General features: G+C 34.0%; 1 protein-coding gene across 1 annotated transcript in view; it reads right to left on the bottom strand.

The window, feature by feature from the left end:
• The window catches only part of LOC120419015 (calcitonin gene-related peptide type 1 receptor), a 177,500-nt gene that overhangs the window by 83,745 nt on the left and 75,442 nt on the right, over positions 1-18,313 (bottom strand). The window contains exons 2-3 of the mRNA XM_039581582.2: positions 9,320-9,625; positions 5,678-6,010 (exon numbers count right to left, since the gene is read on the bottom strand). The gene's annotated coding sequence lies outside the window, so the exon portion shown is untranslated. The remainder of the gene's footprint in view (positions 1-5,677; positions 6,011-9,319; positions 9,626-18,313) is intronic.

Below are 18,313 nucleotides of genomic sequence, written 5' to 3'. Positions count from 1 at the left end.
GAACATAAAAATCTAATTGAATAAAAATAATTATTTTCGTAAAAAATTTTAGTCGAAAAAAAATCATAAGAACTGCTGAAAAACAAACTACAAATTGTTGAAATGGATTTCAATCTTTTCATCCAAATACCCTTGACCGGGGTATTCCAACTTTTGTTGAAAAATATATTGCAGGAAACTACCCAACCCACGTCATCAGCGCAAAAGTGGTTCAAATTTTTACGTTTCATCCAGAATCGATTCGGCTGAAGGGGGACCCAGTCACCATGAACTTTCCAGAACGTTACGATATCCAACGTTCGTGAATTCTTACATTGGAATCGAGATCAAGATGTTGTTTTTTTTTTTGCGCTGCTTAAAAGTTCACTCCGAATCGCTGATGATGTGTAACATCTGGTGTTGAGATTTTATTTTTCACGATGCAATTTAGTAAAATGCATAAAAATTGCAACAAATTTGTAAGTTACAATTTTGCGGAAAGAATTTTCACAAGTTTTTGACTTACTTTGTCTCAGTTTTTATAAATAGTTTTTGAACAGGCTTTTTACGATTTTTTTCTGTGATTGTAAAATGTACTTTTGTGTTGGAAATTCTATCCAACAAGGAAGCTGCGTTTCCACAAATTCAAGGGTTAGATTGGCAATCCGTGCACTGCAGGAGATGCAATCATTTGAATTTAAAATTATTTTTCTCTGCTGTGGCGTCATCCAATTTGCATGGGACACCGAGATTCCAGACAGCTCCCATTTTGGTGAGATGTAAAACTCATGTTTGCGCATTCCATTAATCGGAAAACGGAAAGCTGTTCTATTGACAGTTCGATTGAAAGGTGGGTAGGCGGATGGCGTGACAGTGATGTGCACACAACAATTACCGAATGTCACTTGGAACTTTATGCAAGTGATAATGACGAAATTTTAAGTAAGAGTTACTTATATTTGAAATGTTCGAAAAAGTTAGTGTTTTTTTTTAATTTGAACTTATTTTCAACAAATCCAAATCCCTTTTCAAACATAGAAAATAAATAAAAAGTAACATTTGCAAAGCTGGATTTAACATTTCATCCCTTCTGTCGACCACGTTTGTCGCAGGGAAAAAAAGAGGGAAAACCTCTAACCACAAGCCACGTGTAGTGCACACAACACAAACGGCAAAGTTGGCAAAAACCTTTCCACACCTGGAAAGGTGTGTTGGCGACTCACGTAATCTCCCATGTCAAAAGTCGGAGAATAGAGTTGAGCTCTTTTTTCGAGCGAAATTTCACTTTTTATTTTTCTCAGAACGAGTTGAGGATTATCACGTACAATCTCAAACACGAACAGCTGACAGCTACACAGTTGGAGCTGTCACTTGCTAAGTGACAGGACGATTTTATGCTAGTGACAGCTGGAGATGAAAGATATAAATTCAATATTTGTTCATTATTTCGCAGAAGCTGGCTAAAACATGCCACTTTACTCTTTTCGTGTAAAACTCATTTCAGAGAAAACTTGAAAAAAATATTTTTCAAAGCCCACAAGAGAGACAGCGAGCTGTTCGTGCGTGAAATTTATGCTCCACGGCAGATCATCGTTTGGTGATTTACGCGGCTGTGGTTCCTCCATCGTCCTGAAAGCCCTGCGGTTGCCGTGGTTAAACTTTAGCCCGTGCAAATAGTAGTAACGTGAAGAGGAGCAGCTTTTTTTTGCAACCTATGGTGTCAATTTTTCATGCGGTTTTGGCAAACTTCCTGCCTCTCGGTAAAAAGTTCACCAAAATTCAACCGAATGACGTCAAGTGAAAATTTATGAAAAATGTAAACCTCAAATCGACGATGGCGTCAGCGCGCGAAAAGCTCTTTGATAGCAGCACACATTAATTAAACGCAAACATTTTGTGCGCCGCCAAATTTGCGCTGGCAAGCTGAATAAACGTTTGCGTGAAATGTGGACAAAAAACAGCAATATTCGAAGAACCAGTTTACAGGGATTGGTGAAATTTAATCAATTTTTGTTCGGGGAAAAACTGATTTTTATCCTTTTATCCGAATTAAAACAAAGAGGGCATTTTGGCTTAATGAAAAGAACATTTTTATAATGGTTTCAGGGAAGAATTAAAAAGCTTGTTGAATAAAGTTAATTCAAATATGATTTAATAAGCGTGTGTAATTACTGACAGGAATTTTCAAATTTATTTTTTTATGGTTGAAACTGTATAGAATATTTAACACTAGGTTAAATTATTCAAGCTTGATAAAAAGTTAACGTTCGAATATTCATTCCGAAATGAAAATATTTCATCTAAGGCTGAAAAAAAAATTTAATATAAAAAATGAAATTGAATAACAAGAAAAAAAGATAACAAACTTGCCGAATCTGAACAAATAGAACAAATTGAACAAATTGAATAAATTGAACAAATTGAACAAATTGAACAAATTGAACAAATTGAACAAATTGAACAAATTGAACAAATTGAACAAATTGAACAAATTGAACAAATTGAACGAATTGAACAAATTGAACAAATTGAACAAATTGAACAAATTGAACAAATTGAACAAATTGAACAAATTGAACAAATTGAACAAATTGAACAAATTGAACAAATTGAACAAATTGAACAAATTGAACAAATTGAACAAATTGAACAAATTGAACAAATTGAACAAATTGAACAAATTGAACAAATTGAACAAATTGAACAAATTGAACAAATTGAACAAATTGAACAAATTGAACAAATTGAACAAATTGAACAAATTGAACAAATTGAACAAATTGAACAAATTGAACAAATTGAACAAATTGAACAAATTGAACAAATTGAACAAATTGAACAAATTGAACAAATTGAACAAATTGAACAAATTGAACAAATTGAACAAATTGAACAAATTTAACAAATTGAACAAATTGAACAAATTGAACAAATTGAACAAATTGAACAAATTGAACAAATTGAACAAATTGAACAAATTGAACAAATTGAACAAATTGAACAAATTGAACAAATTGAACAAATTGAACAAATTGAACAAATTGATCAAATTGAACAAATTGAACAAATTGAACAAATTGAACAAATTGAACAAATTGAACAAATTGAACAAATTGAACAAATTGAACAAATTGAACAAATTGATCAAATTGAACAAATGCAAATTTTACAAATTTATGCAAATTTATGCAAATTTATGCAAATTCTACAAATTTCGGTAAATTTTACAAATTTGGCAAATTTTACAAATTTGGCAAATTTTACAAATTTGGCAAATTTTACAAATTTGGCAAATTTTACAAATTTCAGCAAATTTTACAAATTTTGGCAAATTTTACAAATTTTGGCAAATTTTACAAATTTCGGCAAATTTTACAAATTTCGGCAAATTTTACAAATTTAGGCAAATTTTAAAAATTTTGGTAAATTTAATAAAATTCGGCAAATTTTAAAAATTTCGGCAAATTTTATAAATTTTAGCAAATTTTACATATTTAGACAAATTTTAAAAATTTCGGCAAATATTACAAATTTCGGAAAATTTTCAAAATTTTGGCAAATTTCACAAATTTCAGCAAATTTAACAATTTAACAAATTCGGCAAATTTTACAAATTTCGGCAAATTTTACAAATTTCGGCAAATTTTACAAATTTCGGCAAATTTTACAAATTTCGGCAAATTTAACAAAATTTTCAAAATTTACAATTTTTACAAATTTTACAAATTTTACAAATTTGTTAAATTGAACAAATTGAACACATAAAAGAAATCAAACAAAATAAACAAATTGAATTTACATTTAAAAAATATAAGCTGATAACAGTTCTAATTTTATAAAGAAATTTGAAACTGAAAAATACTCTAAATTGACGCACTTCCGCTTCAATTTGTTCACAACTCGTAAAAGTGTCACTATTGATGCAAATCAACCATCCTGAAACCCATCCACGTCCAGTCGTAAAACAAATCCAGCACATCATAAAACATGGAAGCCGCGCCAGTCTCCTTAGACGCGGCGGTATGACTTATAGCGATTCTTGGTACGCGCGCAAAATTGCACTTTAAACTGCCCCTTAAACATCCATCAATTCCGGACGCGTGCACTTAAGAGAGCTGTTTTCCACTCGATTGACGTCCGTCTTCCTGCCTCCCATGTATGTAGAATATACGTTTCTTCCGTTTTTGCGGCCGCAGAGATGAAAGGGCTTGGCGCCGGTTGCGACTTAGCTAGGGTAAATGTTCTTATAATTCAACTGAGTTTAAAAAACTGAGTTAAAAAAAGAGTTAAATAAGTCAAAAATAAGTTCCCCTTCCCTAGATCTCCAGTTTTGTTTGATTTGCAAATAACACAAAACGGCTGGCACCGAACCAGGCTGAGTTCATTTAGCTTGAAAGATTTTCAATATTTTCTCAGCTTCCATGCTGCTTGCTATCTAGGGAACAGATAAAAGAGGAAAACGGCGTCGTCGGCTCGGCTTATTTTTCCAACCAAACGTACCGTGCGAGAGTGAAAACAAACAGTGATTTTGCGGGAGCGGTTCAATGAAAAAGGGTGGTTGGGGGTTTGTTTGGAGAAAGAGTTGGGAAAAGGGTTTGATTTTCATTTTGGCGCGTTTTATTTCTGCTGTTTGGATTTAATCAATGTAATTTAACGGAAATCTAAAAAAAAACATTGCTGTTTACAACTTTTTTTAAATTTTTCAAATTTTAATTACAATTACGAGTCACGTTTCATTCCACTACCCTCCAGCTGTTGCATTATTTATCACCTTTTCCTGACCATTTGGCACCCAATCGGAAGTTAATCGCCGCACAATTCCAATAATCGTCTAATCAAATAGGAATTACGGCCCTTCGGCCTAAGCTTTTGCAACTCCATCTAGAGAGCAGCACCGTCACCTCGTGGGGAGAGAGATGGCATTCCGGCGTCATAAATATTAATGGCAACACTGACTGTGTGTGTTGCCATTAGTACCTCCTTAATCTAATGGCCGGCGTCCATCCATCTTGCCTGGGACTTCATAAATAATCGTTTTTTGGGTGGGAGGATGTGTTGAATGCGTGGAAATGTCTGACCCAGAAGAAAATTTTCGTTGGCACGGAAGAAAAGCTGTATGAACTTTGTTGACTTTGTTCACATTTTTTTCAGTGTTACATTTCCGACCTTCTTATTGCTTAGGAAAAGAGCAATCAGCTTCTGTTAATATTTAGTTTTCTGTTTTTATCCTACATGTATGGACCATTTCCAGAATCCCACGCTAAATTTCACAGCAATTAATGTGACTTAGCCCATCGACACTGTTAGCATTTGTGTATTCATGAACTATTTACGACCTTTAACTCGGGAAGGATAGTCCGCAACTACCAATCATTTTAATTAAACAATGGACCGTGCACTCTCGCTGTATAATGAACGATAAATTATTTAATTTGCATAGCTCCAGGGGCTTTAATCTCCGGTTAACCACACCAATTCATGAGTGGAAACCGCGAGTTTCTCGCGAATACACATTTTGTGGCTGCCAGTCCTGAACACACGATATAAATATTTATGGAAAATTCAACGCGATCGAAAACCACAAAATCCACAGAAGAACAGCACCGAAATTATGAATAGATAGAGCCGAGCCCCACACAACCCACGCCCACGTTTTCGCAACAAAAACCGTATTATAATAATAAAAATTACGACTCACCAGAGATCGACGTCACACACCGGAACTTGTACGGAACCGTTCAGCTGTGATATCGGCGACGAGTTGTCCCGTGTTGGTGAAGTTGGTTCCGCTGGTGGTGGCATTGTTGATGTTTTTGGCGGCAAAATACTTCACGGAACACTGGTGGTGAGGCTGTTGATGCTGCCAACTGTCTTTTACCCATGGGAAATGTTTTCACAAACTGGGGATTTTCAATTTTGTGGTTGTTTGCGGACTGCACTACACAACTACAGTGGGCGTTTTGGATTTCGCTCAAGAGGGATCAGTTTGTGATGTTTTTAATTTATTAACAGAACCAACTTACAGAAATAACTTTAGAAAATTTGGAAGGTGTAATTAGGGGGTTTGCTATTGTCCACGCTCCAAACAAAAAAGATTTTCAAAAAAAAAGTGTCCACGTGGTTTATGGATGATCCCTAACGATTAGGCCGTTGCTAATAAATCTAGAAAAATATGTCGCTCCCCTCCTTCAAAGACAGCTCAAAAATTCAGGGAGCATTTTTTTCAAAAATAAAAATAAAACGAGCAATTGTCTCCATTTTCCCATCCAAAAAATCTTTAAGTCTTTGATTTTTACAAAAATGAACATCAAAATGTTGATTGCAAGGCTTGTAATTGCATTTTTTGTTGTAATTTTTGAAAAGGATTTTGAGGCAAATAAAATAGTAATTTATAGTGCGTCCATCCCGGGAATTCCCGGGACAAAAATCCAGGGATTTTTCCAGAACCGGGAATTCCCGAATCCCGGGATTTTTTATGATTTGTCCCGGGAATTCCCGAAAAAAAAAAAACAAATTTTGGTCTGGAAATTCTGATTTTGTTGTGAACAGTTGAATACCTCAGAATCGATAATAATTTCAAAACATTATAATTTGTATTCGGCATATATCAGCATTAATTTAGTTTATTAGGGCAAACTGTTTAAATTTTAGTTTACCGATCTGTAAAATGCCTAGCGCTTTAAATATTTCATATTAGATTTTATATATTTTTAAAAGATTGATATATCTACTTATATTTATGATTTAAAAGTTTAAAAAAATCAAATCAAATTATGTTTCATCAAGCACTGGTATGTGGGGCAAGTCAGGACAAATAAAACGAATTAAGACAGCTATTTAGTATTTTTTTGCATGATGTTTTGAATTTTGAAAAAATATGTTTTTTGCAAATGTTTTTTGTGAAAGTTAAACATTTAAGCACTTGTATCAATCAGTAAAATTTTCAAATAATTTTTTAATTTTAGCGGTAAATTTATTTAACACATGGATGTTTGCAAAATTCATTCGAAAGGCGTTTATTCGGGATTGCAAAAGATGTTGTAAGCAACTTGTTGTAAAACTTGATTTTTCCAGCACTTGTCGTACTTCCAGATATTTTTTTTTCAAAACAACAAATACGCCAAGAGTTTCCTATGTACATAGGACCTTTTGAAAAAATAATCGAGATTATCCGATAAATATACGACTCGTGCTGTAAATTTAAATTTTTGTAAATTTGGACGCCCGATTTGATGGTGTTCTCAAAATTCCGAAAAACGCATTTTTCATCGAAAAAAAAACAGCAAAATTTTTGTGAAGCCCTGCCATTTTCCGATACTCAATTTTAAATTGTTTTAGAACATGTTGTTTTGAGGGAAATTTGATGTACTTTTCGAATCTACATTAACCCAGAAGGGTCATTTTTTCATTTTCAACAAAATTTTTCATTTTAAAATTTTGTGTTTTTTCTAACTTTGCAGGGTTATTTTTTAGAGTGTGTTCAATGTTGTAGAGCAGACAATTACAAACATTTTGATATGTAAACATAAGTGGTTTGCTTCTAAACATCAAGCAAATCACTTATGTTGCGAAAATTTTAGTATCCTAACATGTAAAGGTCACCTCTAAAACTTTCAAGTTATCACTGTTTTAGTGAAAAAAAGACGATTTTTCACGTTTTCTTCATTTTCCCATTTTTGCGCTGCGCGTGTCAAAAAACCCAGTTTTTAATTTCAAAAAATCGTATCTCAAAATATTGAAAACATTACTTCACCATTGTTTGATGTATTATGTAAAATTTTCTGAGGAATCAGGTAAAAATATTTTGAGACGTAGACTCTTTGGTCCCGAGACCTTCAAAACAGCATTTTATGTTTTCATACGACCTGTCAACACACACAGCTAAAATCGGGTGAAATGGCGCGGAGATATGATTTAAAAAAAATGTTTTTTTGCGAAAATCGACGAAGATTGCTATTTTTCGGACCACCCTAACACGGTGTAGGTCACCCTTATGGCCAAACAAAAAAATACGGGTCATATTATTTCGGCCAAGGGACCCCCAGAAAAAAAATTAGCCCGATCGGAGAACTTTTTTTTCGAATCGTGCTATTTTCGTTTGGAATTGCTGTTTATCAACATTTTTGTTATCCTCTCCAACTTTGTAGAACATCGATACACTCTAAAAAATATCCCTGCAAAGTTAGAAAAAAAACACGAAAATTTAAAATGAAATTATTGTTCTTAATGAAAAATGACTTTTCTGTGTTAAATTAGATTCGAAAAGTAAATTAAATTTCCCTTAAAATGACATGTTTCAAAAAATTTAAAGTTGAGTAACGTTAATTGCAGAGTTTTTGAAAATTTCTTTGTGATTTTTTCGATGAAAAATACGTTTTTAGGAATTTTGAACACGCCATCAAATCTGGCGTCCAATTTTACATAAAAGTCTCTTTGACACCAAATTTCTATGTCATCACCGTTTCAGGCTGCAAATTATAGTTGTTTAATAAACATTTATTTGTTATTGTTAATCCAGCAGTGCTTGGAGACTGGACCAATAAAAAAACGAATACATATTTAAAATGTTCGACTTATCAGCCAAAACGAGTAGTTTTTTTTTTTTTCTAACGAGAATGTGTCATATATTGTTCCCAATAAATTACAAATCATCAAATGAACAATTTCAAATAGTTCTGATTTTTTTTATTCTGAACTAATCAAATTCGAAACAAACCTCCAGAAGTCAGATTTGTTATGTTACCATTTTGAATCCTAAAAGCATGCAAACTGTCAATCACACATCGTTCCATTTCTGGCATACATCATGAGAAAGCGCACACAGTCTTGCTCGACATGTTTACCGAAACAGTTTGCCAACCAAACATTTCCCACGTCTCAACCAAGCAGAAACTCAGTTTAATGTACCATTTCCCTTTCACAACTCTAACCGGCTTCCAGGTAGACGCAAGCCAGAGCTTCACCTGGACTCCCACTCCGCTTGTCGACCTTGTTTGTCAGTTTACAGGGTTTGTTTATTTCATCTGTAATCCGTGGTAAATTTTCCCAACGACAGACTGTTTTCTGCGCCAAAATAAATTTCCTCCGCATCCATCATCGTCCTCTTGAGCGAAATTATCCACTAAATTTATTGAATTAAATTTTTGTATTCTTTCTTTTTTTTTCGCTTCGCTCTTCACCATAAACCACTCCAGAAACGACCGAAGCACGACCTATCGTCAGGCCGTAAAAATTTATTATCTGTCTCGTAACTTAATTATATTTTTATTAACATGACGTCCAGCATTTTCCACCAATTTTCTCTTTTCCCTCCATTTTTCCGCAATCACAACAAACTCACGCAACGCACGAATTCTTCTCTCCTGATCACGAAACGCTTCGGGGCTTCTGGCCAAGGGATGCCCATTTGTTCACGGCCGTGTCACATTAATTTCCTTCGCAGCCGAGCACTTGTTAAGTTGGGGGTGCTGAATGGTTTTCCCGTGACAAACACGCGAGGCGGTTATTTATAATTGCAACGGGTTGCAACGGGTTTCGTGGCGACGACGGCGAAGATGATGATGGTTGAAGGTGACTATGTTACAGCTGTGGCGGTGCGACGGACTGGATGGACCAAATTGATTCAATCAGTTGGTGTCACGTCCATCTGAAAATAGGGAAAGCGAAGAGTTGCGGGATTAGAACGGGAAAAATGAGCGTTAATTTTGTTGGATGATATCAGATTTGAAATGAGCTTTTTTTACAAGTTCAATCTGAATTGAAATTGGTTATCACCTTCGAAATACACAAACTTAAATTTCAAATCAAACATAGACTGCTTTATCTTGATGTTTCGACTAAAAACAAACTATTTAATCAAATCATGCGTTGATTTTTCCTAAAAAATATAAATATATAACTTTAAAATCATTTAGCTTTTATTACGAATCTAATTCCAGCTTTGGATGAGTTCGTGACTCTGATTATGATTATGGCTTCGAAAATAACTTCCATATAAAGTTGTTCAAAATTAGGCGGCTTTGACTCCATAACTGAATTCCCAAATTAATATTCGATAATAAATTTTGACATAGTTCAATTCACAACTAAAATAAATTCTGAACATGGTTTTCAATAGACTTCTTGTTCCAACTTCTTTTATTCTATATATAATTAATTTTGAACAATTTTCTGAATATTTGGAAATTTTCGTATAATTTTTCTGATTAAGAATAGTGTCCGAATTAGAAATAAAAAGTAGAAGTTCATTAGATTTAAGGTGACACAGGAAACCAGTTCTTAGAAAACTTCTGTTCAACTTGAAACAAATTCTTAATTTTGACCTATTTATCGGTTGCAACACGAAGAACCTACGTTATAAACTTTAATTTCTTTGAACATGCTTGTAAAACCTCGAGTCGTAGTTTCAATAAAATAAGGCCTTCCTGTTTCACCATAAATCAAATTTTGGCCTTTTTTAAATATGGGTAATTCTCCGCCAACTCACACAGCAGTTGCCCCGACCCCTCAAAACTTTTTTTCGTAAAATCGCGATAACTCGTGATGTTGATAAGCAAACCCCTTATGTCGACATATCAAAATTTTTGTAATTGTCTGCTCTACACATTGTTGTAGAACATTGTTACACTCTAAAAAATAACCCTGCCAAGTTAGAAAAAACACGAAATTTTAAAATGAAAAATTTTGTTCTAAATGAAAAAATGACCCTTCTGGGTCAATGTAGATTCGAAAAGAACATTAAATTTCCCATAAAATGACATGTTCCAAAATTTTTTACAGTCGAGTAACGGAAAATGGGAGAAGTTTTAAAACTTTTTTTGTGTTTTTTTCGATGAAAAATACGTTTTTTCGGAATTCTGAGTACGCCATCAAATCGGGCTAATTTTACATAAAAGTCCTTTTGACACCAAATTTCTATCTCATCACCGTTTCAGGCTGCAAATTATTGAAAAACACCTCTTTTTCGCATGTTCAAAAATGGAAGGGGTCGTACCGCCCCTCCATCATGAAATATCAAAAAACGGACCTCGGATTCGTGATCAGAGACAAAAGTTACCCCTTAGGACAAAGTTTCACGCAAATCGTAGAGGGGTCGGGGCAACTTTTCCTGATTTCGTGTGAGTTGGTAGAGAATTACCCATATGTTTTTTTAATTTATTAAAAGTAAAAATTCTGGAAGAGGTCGAGGTCAAGAAAGGGTTAGATAATTCAATATAATTCAAGCCTAATTTTTTTCATGCAAATATTAACACAAAGTTCTTAATATATAATAACAATTCAGCAACTGTCAATAATTTGCAAAAAATCAATGAATTTATGAGATATTTTTTTCCCAAAAACCTTAGTGATCTGTGATGCTACAATTCAAATTTTGTAAAAAGCTTATACAATCTTTAATTGAGTAAGTAAAGATATGGACTGCACTGATAAAAAATTACACACGGTAATAAAAATTGGTAATTTTTAATTTCATTTTTTGTAACAAAAACTTGATTAGCAAAAAAAACACACTTTTTTATTTTTTTTTTTATTCATTTTCTGATAAGTTTAAGGGGACATCAAATTCCAAATTTTCATAAATTTCAAGAATGGGCAAAAAAAACCTTAGACCGAGTTATGAATTTTTTAATCAATACCATTTTTTTTTTCAAAAAATCGAAATATTGGTCGCAAAAATTTTTTAACTTAATTTTTCGATGTAAATTCAAATTTTTAATCCCAAAGTACTCTTGCGAAATTTTGATAAAATGCACCGTTTTCAAGTTTAAGCCATTTTAGAGTTACTTTTTGGAAAATAGTTGCAGTTATTAATTTTTTAAAATTAATGCACTTGTCTGCTCATGCTTGCAAAAAAAATCAATTGTGAGAAAATTCTCTATATTTTACATTTTTGAACTGTGATGATACGACTCTTAGTTCCTAAGATATGTATTGCCATACAAAGGCTTACAAACAGGAAAATTTATGTTTTTTAAGTCTCACCCAAACAACCCACCATTTTCTAACGTCGATATCTCAACAACTAATGGTTCAATTTTCAATGTTAAAACATTCAACATTCGTGAATTTGTCTGATCAATTCGAAAAAATATTGATTATATTTATTTTGAATCAAGGCTTACTTATCAAAAGAGAGTAACATTGAATTTTTGGTCATTTTAAATTTAAAATATTTTTTTTCGAAAATATCAGAAAATTTTTCATTTGTTACATATTTTAACATTGAAAATCGGACGATTAGTTGCTGAGATATCGAGATTAGAAACTGGTGGGTTGTTTGGGTGAGACTTAGAAAACATCAATTTTCTTGTTTTAAATTTAACATGGTAATGACTCAGCAACTAAGGGTCGTATCAACAAAGTTCAAAAATGCAAAATATAGAGAATTTTCGCAGCTTTTCAAAAATATTTTTTCAGGTGTGGGCAAACAAGAGCACTAATTTTAAAAAATGAATAACTGCGACAGTTTTCAAAAAAGTTGTCAAAAAATGGCTATAACTTGAAAATGGTGCATTTTATAAAAATTTCACGACAGTACTTTTTAATTGCAAATTCAATTTTACATCGAAAAATGAAGTTGAAAAATTTTTGCAACCAGTATTTCGATTTAAAAAAATCAGTATTGATTCAAAAATTCATAAATCGGTCGACGATTTTTTGCCCGTTCTGGAAATTTTTGAACGTTGGCATTTGAAGTCCCGTCAAAAATATCAGAAAAAAATAAGGTGTTTTTTGCAAATCAAGGTTTAGTGACAAAAAGTTAAATTAAAAACCACAAAAAAATTTACCTTGTCTTATTTTTTTCAGTGTAATCCTTATTCATGCCTTCAACTTTGCCAAAAACACCAAATCGATCAAAAAAATTCTAAAAAAATACAGATTTTTGAATTTTCATGCATTATTTTTGTATTGTCAGCAGCCAAATTTGTATGGAAAAGTACATGGAGAAACAAATGATGCAAAATGGCTTCTTTGGGCACCAAAAAAGTCTTCAGTCGGATTAAAAAATACAAAAAGCATATGACCGAAATCGCATAGCATTGCTCAGTATCAAAATATATCAAGTAAAATGATTAAGTTTTTTTTACCATCGCCTCTGGCTAGACTCTAAAGCCCAAAATTAAGATTAATTTACTTTTAACAAAATCTGAAACAACCATAGCATGAAATGGCTGCATTGCAATAATGAGATATAAAACAAACACTTTTTCTGAGAAAAAATGCTTTTATTCTTATCCATGAAATCGTTTTATGAATATGAATTGTTTCTTTACTGTCTCGTAATAGTGGTGCCCATGCTAAACAAACGTCTAGGGTCGCGGTCAACTTGCACCATTTTACAAACGTTGCAAACGCGAACGGAACTGTTTAAAATTCCAAGTGTCACCTAATTGAATAGAGCTTGGCATCCAGACTGAATCAAGCTTATAAAACGTGACTTCCATCCATGATTTTCATCCCCACTGGAGACCCTTTCTGGTCCGGAAAACAGGGATCACTTCTATCTTCCTGAAAGGATTTTCCTCCCCTCTCTGAAATAAGAATAACTGAGTGACCTCTGAATCGCAAATTAGCTGCTTCGGTTGAGTGGCTTTAAATCATCTTTCAACAAAATTGAGTGAGATTCCTCGAAAAAGTAATTCAACGAGGCTTATCGATGTTTATCACGAGTTCCGCAATTTTCCACCAGAAGTTGTTTACGCTAAAACACACACAGCAACTCGGCACCACCTTGAGGTTTTCGGGCTAAACGGTGTGGAAAAGCCCGGAAAATGTGGCCCACATTCGTACCAGCCTTAATCCGTTTGAATTTTCCACCTTCCACGTTCAATAATGGAGTGGGACGGCGAAAAAAAAAGAAAGAAATAACCAGTCTGGTGAACTTTTTTTTCGTCCAAATCCTTGCCGGAAGGCCTTGGCTTTGGGAGGGCGGCTCAGGTGGTAATTGCTACCATCCGGAAAATTAGGCGGAATTTTGCACGGTGGTGCAGAATAAAAAATTTGCAAGAGAAATAAAAATCGTATGAAATTATAATCATCCAATCTAGTTGTGCATTTTTTGAGAACATTTTGAGAAAAACAACAAAATTTTCTTTTTTGGACTTTCATTGTGGATTTCCCAGAAGGTTTAGCAATTTGTGTGCCATCCGGGCGAGGTGGCCACACCACAACCCAAATTCCTTAAACTGCTTGGGGTAAGATGCAGTGAACAGTGTGAGTGGCTTTAAATATTTAATGTTGCATCGTGGAGAAGCTTTTCGGAAAATGAAGCTTAAATGAAATGAGCCGAAAAGCTACTAGTTGGGGAGGCTTATCTTATATATTATTTTGACAACGGTTTTCGGAGAGAGAGTTGGATTAATTTATCTTGGCAAAGCCTTTTACCGTAAGTTAAAAGCATAATTTAGATTTTGAATTTTAAATTACAGGATGATGCATCGATTTTATTGAAAGACTGCATTTTTTGAGAATCAACAAAGTAGAGCAACTCTCTACGAAATCGGCCGATTTCAACCATTTTTATTTTTTGTATTTTTTTATTTGGCTCAAACTTTGTGGGGGCCTTCCCTATGACCAAACAAATTATTTTGTGTGATTGGTTCATCCATACAAGTCTCCATACAATTTTGGCTGCTGTCCATACAAAAATGGTGTGTAAGTAGTAAACAGCTGTAACTTTTGAGTGAATTTTCTGATCAATTTGGTGTCTTCGGCAAAGTTGTAGGTATTGTTGAGGACTTTTGAGAAAAAAATAGGTACACGGAAAAAAATTGCAGATTTTTTAATCAACTTTTTTTGAGCATGAGCATGAGCATGAGCATGGTTGACTGCCAATGAGCTGCTACTCCGTTATTGACAGATCAGCTAAAGTTAAACAATGAATCAAAAATGATCAGTGGGAGCCAACCATCCGTTCACTGTTTAACCCCTGAAGACCCCGACTTTATTAGTCAATACCGGCGCCCTCCCAAGAAGCCTGTAGTTCAACAAAAGGGAGGAATGTTAGTCCGATAGTTGAAGTTGCAGACTCATCAAGCACATAGTTTTTCGCTATATACTTGTTGATATCGCTTGAGACCGTTGAATCCACAGCATCTCCTTCAAGCATCACGTGATTTTTTTTTTTTTGGGTTAGTAGGATAAGGTATTGGCTTTTCGATGCCTCCCGAGCTACGATGCTATGGGGAGGACTTTCATAACAAACCCGTCGGCGAGCCTTCCGAGCAACGATGCTATGGGAAGGTCTTTCTAATTAGCACACCAAAACACTCGCGCACAGGTATTTAAATACTGAATAAATGTAATTTTTCATCACGATCACCCAGATGACATTGATGATATAGGAAGGACTTTTTTACAGTCATTTACAGTAATACTTAAACTTATTTTAATGCAACAATTCACACGACGTCGTGCCTCCCGATCAACGATGATGTAGGAAGGACTTGAGCAAGCCAATCAGGATGAAACACGAAATAAAATTCTTTTCTTTTCACACACAATGCCACATAATTGACCGCGCGTCACCACCCAACAAATTGAACTGATTTTCTTCTGCTTGTGGGCAAGCCAACCAGGATGAAACACGAAATAAAATTCTTTTCTTTTCACACACAATGCCACATAATTGACCGCGCGTCACCACCCAACAAATTGAACTCAGATTTTTTAATCAACTTTTTTTTCATTAAAACTCAATTTCCCTAAATACATATGGGTAATTCTCTACCAACTCACACGAAATCGGGAAAAGTTGCCCCGAACCCTTTTCGATTTGCGTGAAACTTTGTGCTAAGGGGTAACTTTTGTCCCTGATCACGATTCTGAGGTCCGTTTTTTGATATCTCGTGACGGAGGGGCGGTACGACCCCGTCCATTTTTGAACATGCGAAAAAGAAAAAAAAAACGGAATCGACGTAACACCTTATAATGTGGCCCTCTTAAACCTTGCGGTTTCGTCAACGGATCCACAGGCGTGTATCGTTCTTTTTGCGACAAGACTCCGCCTCCCGGGTCTGCTAAGTGTGAAGGTATGGGCACGGGGAGAGGGCACCGAATACCTATATTTACACTTAGCATTTTTGCGTCCGCCTCGGGATTCGAACCGGCGACCTCTGGATTGTGAGTCCAGTGCGCGGTCCGATTGATCCACACAAGCAGACAGAGGTGATTTCCAATAATTTGCAGCCTGAAACGGTGATGAGATAGAAATTTGGTGTCAAAGGGACTTTTATGTAAAATTAAACGCAAGATTTGATGGCATACTCAGAATTCCGAAAAAACGTATTTTTCATCGAAAAAAACACTAAAAAAGTTTTAAAAATTCTCCCGTTTTCCGTAACTCGACTGTAATTTTTTTTGGAACACGTCATTTCATGGGAAATTTAATGTCCTTTTCGAATCTACATTGACCCAGAAGGGTCATTTTTTCATTTAGAACAAAATTTTTCATTTTAAAATTTCGTGTTTTTTCTAACTTTGCAGGGTAATTTTTTAGAGTGTAACAATGTTCTACAAAATTGTAGAACAGACAATTATAAAATTTTGATATATAGACATAAGGGGTTTGCTTAAAAACATCACGAGTTATCGCGATTTTACGAAAAAAAGTTTTGAAAAAGTTACTTTTTGCGTTTCTCTTTGTTTCGTCGTCCGTGTCTGTCGCGGGTGACCGTGAACGGCCATGATCGATGACGACCAACTTTTTTAAAACCTTTTTTTCGTAAAATCGCGATAACTCGTGATGTTTATAAGCAAACCCCTTATGTCTATATATCAAAACTTTTGTAATTGTCTGCTCTACAACTTTGTAGAACATTGTTATACACTAAAAAATAACCCTGCAAAGTAAGAAAAAACACAAAATTTTCATATGAAAATTTTTGTTCAAAATGAAAAAAATACAGTACATTAAATTTCTCATAAAATGACATGTTCCAAATTTTTGACAGTCGAGTAACGGAAAATGGGAGAATTTTTATAACTTTTTTAGTGTTTTTATCGACGAAAAATACGTTTTTCGGAATTCTGAGTACGCCGTCAAATCGAGCGTCTAATTTTACATAAAAGTCCCTTTGACACCAAATTTCTATCTCATCACCGTTTCAGGCTGCAAATTATTGAAAACACCTCTTCTTCGCATGTTCAAAAATGGAAGGGGTCGTACCGCCCCTCCGTCACGAGATATCAAAAAACGGACCTCGGATTCGTGATCAGGGACAAAAGTTACCTCTTAGGACAAAGTTTCACGCAAATCAAAGAGGGGTCGTGGCAACTGCTGTGTGAGTTGGCAGAGAATTACCCATATTTTTTTGATTTTCGAGATTTTTTTATATGTTTTTCACTATTTTTTCAAAAATTCATAACTCGGCGGCAGAATTTTTGACCATGTTTCTCTATGACTCAAAAGTTGCGGATTTTTGTCCCCTAAAACACATCATGAAATCTCGAAAATCGTAAAATACGTATTTTGGGAAATTGAGTTTTAATGCATGAAAAATTTGTAAAATTTTTCGATCTTTTCGAAAAAAATATTTTGATTTTTTTTAAATCAGGGCAAGCATCTTTTTAAAATGTTAGTCTTGATTTAAAAAATTTCATAACATTTTTTTCGAAAACATCGGAAAATTTTACGAATGTTTCATGTATTATAATTGAGAATCGAAACATTAGTTGCTGAAATATCGTCATTAGAAAATGGTGGGTTATTTTGGTGAGATTAAGAAAACTTCAATTTTCGTGTTTCTTTTTCTTAAAGCGGCTCTATCTCAACAACACGAGGTCCAATCTTCAATGTCTCTTGGACAATTTGATAGCAAATTTTCTGAACTTTAAAAAAAATATTTTTAGAAATGGTCACTCATGGTCACTATTTTTGAAAATTACAAAACTGCAAATATTTCGCTAAAATCAAACTTTCGGTGGCTATATCTTGAAAACGGAGCCCTTTATCAAAAAATCTGTAAAGTACTTTTCGATTGCACATTCAATTTAGCATTAAAAAATAATGTCAAACTTTTTTTTGCATGAAACTTCGAATTTATCCAAAAATCACTATTTTTTCAAAAATTCATAACTCGGCGGCAGAATTTTTGACCATGTTTCTCTATGGCTCAAAATTTGCGGATTTATCATAAAATCTCGAAAATAAAAAAAAAATACGTATTTTGGGAAATTGAGTTTTAGTGAAAAAAAGTTGATTAAAAAATCTGCAATTTGTTTTTCCGTGTTCCTTTTTTTCTCAAAGGTCCTCAACAATACCTACAACTTTGCCGAATACACCAAATTGATCAGAACATTCACTCAAAAGTTACAGCTGTTTGAATATTTACAT

The sequence above is a fragment of the Culex pipiens genome, chromosome 2 (assembly GCF_016801865.2).
Source record: "Culex pipiens pallens isolate TS chromosome 2, TS_CPP_V2, whole genome shotgun sequence".
NCBI classification, from domain to species: Eukaryota; Metazoa; Arthropoda; class Insecta; order Diptera; family Culicidae; genus Culex; species Culex pipiens.
This window is presented reverse-complemented; position numbering and strand designations above follow the sequence as displayed.